Source organism: Macrotis lagotis, chromosome X (genome assembly GCF_037893015.1).
Source record: "Macrotis lagotis isolate mMagLag1 chromosome X, bilby.v1.9.chrom.fasta, whole genome shotgun sequence".
NCBI lineage: Eukaryota > Metazoa > Chordata > Mammalia > Peramelemorphia > Peramelidae > Macrotis > Macrotis lagotis.
In genome coordinates, this window is record NC_133666.1 from 360,697,083 (window position 1) to 360,701,268 (window position 4,186).

The 4,186-nt window shown below is 36.7% G+C and overlaps 1 pseudogene; it reads right to left on the minus strand.

The window, feature by feature from the left end:
- Nucleotides 1-475: 475 nt before the first annotated feature.
- On the minus strand, nt 476-970 carry LOC141503115 (POU domain, class 5, transcription factor 1 pseudogene; annotated as a pseudogene).
- Between the last annotated feature and the right edge of the window lie 3,216 nt (nt 971-4,186).

Here is a 4,186-nt window from a genome sequence, read left to right on the forward strand (position 1 = left end):
GATACTGCTATTTTTTACAGTTGAAGAATAGAGAACTAGAGAGATGGAGCAATTTCCTCAAAATTATTCAGAATTACAACTGCAACTTGGACTCAGTTCTCCTGATTCTCATAATAAATCCAGCATATACTTTCTGGATAGTTTTTTATGTATAATACATGTCAATTATGTCATCAATGTAAAGAGAACTGACAGAATATTTTTAATCACCACTTACTCTTTTTTTTGACTTGCTTAAGAATGTTTTATTTAAGAGTTGGGAGATAAAAGAGATGTGGAAATAATAAACAAATTTTCCAACTTCCATCCCACCCATTCCCCTCAAAAATCTGTCTATGAATCTCTTTAATATTGATTTCATTCTTCCCTGTTCCGAGGTTATAGAGAACTCAATTGACCAACTCCCAAATCTCATAATATTTTGTTGGGTTCCTCATCTCTATTCTCTCACCTTCTCTGTCCAAGGACTAGCCCTTCAGCTTGAATGCATGCTAGAGCCCAGAGGGGTAACAGGGAAAAGGGGGAAAATGTATTCCCCTCTGTGAAAGGAGCTGGGGTATAAAGAGTAGTGAAATGAGGGGGCCTCATAGCTGGGATGACTGAAAGGAGGGCCTGGAAGTAGAGGAAAAGGCATAGGTACCCCAGGGAAGGAGCCAGTTGCCTCTTAATCCTCTCAGGGTGAATTGCTGTTGATTCACTTGCCCGTCTGGTGCTGGTTACAAAACCAAAACTGGACAACATCTTTGTCAAGGCCCAGCTGCTCAGCAATATTGCTATTCTGCTGAAGTGTGGGTTAGGTGCACTGGAGAAGTATGTTCTCCAAGATTCCCCGAACTCCATTCTCAATGCTTGTACCTTTCCTCTTTCTGGCTTCTTGAAGGACTGTCTCAGTCTTGCATTTCTCCTGAAGGTGGTCAATGTCATCAGCTTCTTCTAGCCCCTTCCATAGCAGACATTGGAGCTTACACATGTTCTTGAAGCTAAGTTGTAGGGCCTCAAAGTTGACAGATGGTGGTCTGGCTAAAAACCTTCCCAAAGATTCCCCCCAAGGTCATGCTCACATCAGCCTGGGTATAACCCAGAGTGATCCTCTTTTGCTTTAGATCCTTGGCAAAGTGCTCCAGTTCCTCTGGGGAAGGGATCTCCTGTGGCTGCTCGTCTCCACTCTCTGCTGTCTCAATCTTGGAAACTCAAGCAGAGGTGCTGGGCTCTGGGGAGCTGCTCATGGAAAGGTTGTCAATCCCTGCTCCTGCATCACTGTCAGCTGCAGCAATCTGCTGGCAGGTAGAACCTTCACTCCTACGTTGGGCTGAGGCTCACAGTAGAACCCTCCTCCCCACATATCCTACAAATGTCAAGGGGCCATTCCCCACCCATCGAGCCCGGGGCTGGTTCCAGTCAGTCCCTCTAGGTGGGCCTTAGAAGCCCAGCCAAGCCCACGTAGGCTCTGACCCTCCCAGCCCCATCAGGGGGTGGTGAGAAATAATCAGGAGCCAGGTATCCGGCTTACTCTTACTCTTAAAAGACTAATTATATACCAATCAAACTACTGAATAACTACTTTATCGAGCTAGAAAAATCATAACAAAATTCATCTGGCACAACAAAAGGGCAAGGATAGCAAGTGAAATGATCAAAAAAAAAAAAAAAGGTAAAGAAGGTAGCCTAGCTCTACGACATCTAAAACTATACTATAAAGCAGCAGACATCAAAAGTGTCTGTTAATGATAAAGAAATAGAGTAATAGATCAGTGCACTAGGATAGGTTCAAAAGAAACTGCAGTAAATGGCTTCAGCAATCTACTATATGAGAAATCCAAAGACATCAACCTCTGGGATAAGAAGTCACTATTTGACAAAAATTGCTGGAAAATCTGGAAAACAGTATGGCAAAAACTAGGTATAGATCCACATCTCATACTCTATACCAAAATAGTCAAAATGGATACAGGATTTAGATATAAAAAGCAATGCTAAAGATAAATTAATAGACCAAAAAATACGCTACCTACCTGATCTCTGCAAAAGGGATAAATTTATGACCAAAAAAGGATTAGTGTATACTATAAACTGAAAAATGGATTATTTTGACTATGTTAAATTAAAAAGGTTTTGCACTAATAAAACCAATGCCACCAAAATCGGATGAAAAGCAAAAAGCTGGGAAACAATCTTCACAATCAGGAATTCTGATAAAGTTCTCATTTCTAAATTCTGTAGAGAATTGCATCAAATTATTTAGATCACAAATCATTCCCCAGTTGCTAAATGGTCAAAGGATATGAACAGTCAATATTCAAATGAAGAAATTAAATCATTTCAAAATTAAAACACTTCAAATCACTATTTATTAGAGAAATACAAATTAAAACAACATTGAGGTATCATTTCACAGCTATTAGATTAGCCCAGATGAGAAAAAAGGAAGATGATCATTGTAGAGGTTGTGGGAGGATTGGGATATTGATGCATTGCTGGTTGAGTTGTGAATGGATCCAACCTTTCTGAAGAGCAATATGAAACTATATTCAAAGAACAATAAAATTTTGACCAAGCAATTCCAATTCTAGGACTTTATCTAGAAGAAATTGTAAAAAATGGAAAAAGTCCTACATGTTCCAAAATATTCATAAACAGCTGTTTTTGTAGTGGCAAAGAATTGGAATTTGAGGGGATGCCCATCAATTGGGAAATGGCTAAGCAAGTTATGGTATATGAATACTATGGAATATTATTGTTATATAAGAAACCATGAATAGTTGGGCTCTAGAGAAGCATGGAATGCCTTACACTATCTGATGCTGAGTAAAACGAATAGAGAGCCAAGAGAAAAAATGTACACATCAACATTACGAGATGAATAACCTTGATGGAAGGAATTCCTTCTGACCACAGAGCAAGGACAACTGTATTTGATGATTATGGATTATATTATCCCCAACCAGAGTAAGAAAAACCAAACAAAAATACACAGAAAAAAAACACTCCCGAATCTGATGAACACTTGATATAAATTATCTTTTATGTATCTCTTTCCCTTAATCCCCATTCCTTATGCCAGATATTGCTAATTTGTAAATATGTTTAACAAGCTACACATATAGCATACATAGCTAACCTTACTATTCCCTGCTGAGTGGAAAGATGTGGGGGGGCGTGCAGAGAAATTTTGTAACTTGGAAATATTCATGTACAAATAGATGAAAATAAATAAATAAATATATTTTTTAAAAAGCTTCAGATTTTGGTTATTTGCTTTTGTCCTATCTGACTCTTTGTGAATTCATTTGGATTTACTTGGAAAATACCACTAGCATGGTTTTCTGTTTCCTTCTCCAGTTACTTATACAGATGAGGGAAATAAAGGAAACAAGGATAAGAAATTTGTCTAGAGTCACAAAGCTAGTTCATGTCTGAGGGTGGATTTGAACTTATTAAGAGACTCTTCATGATTCCAGACCTAACTTTATATCTACTGTGTCACCTAACTGTCCTAAATTTTGGGATAAAAGATCATGTATTATTAAGTATCAAATGAAATTTGAGTAAACTGGCTTAATTAGAGTGAATGTTTTGGTGATGATGCTATGGTTGCTGATATAAATCAAAATAATTTATACGACATATTGAAGCTTTTCAAAGTACTTCAAATTCATTATTATATTTGACACTGTCTGTTTTATATTATAGTAAAATATTGTTTTAAAAAAAGTAACTAATGTTAGGAGATATCAAGTTAATTTGTCTAGGGAACTGCATATTAAGTAGCTCAGAAATAAATGGAACTTAGAACACTGAAGAACAGAACTGGGACAAAAATATGATACACAGCAAAGAAAAAAAGTGGATTTTCACTTAACTGGCTGACTTTCAGGATTTTTATTTAAGAAGCTCAAAATTTGATAAAAAATTTGACACAGGATTCAAGAGATATAAGGTAAACATGGTAGATTGAATACAAATTTGTCGATAAGGACAAATTACTTTTTATGGATAGAAATGCAAACTAGGGCTTCTAGGTAGCACAGTGGATAGGACAATAGAACCTGATTTTAAATTCAGCCTTGACGCTTAATAATGGCCTAGTTGTGTGAACTTGGACAAGTCTCTTAATCTTAAATAAATAAAAATTAATTTAAAAAAATTAAAATATATTCATTTTAAGGCAGGAATAGTAATCATGATC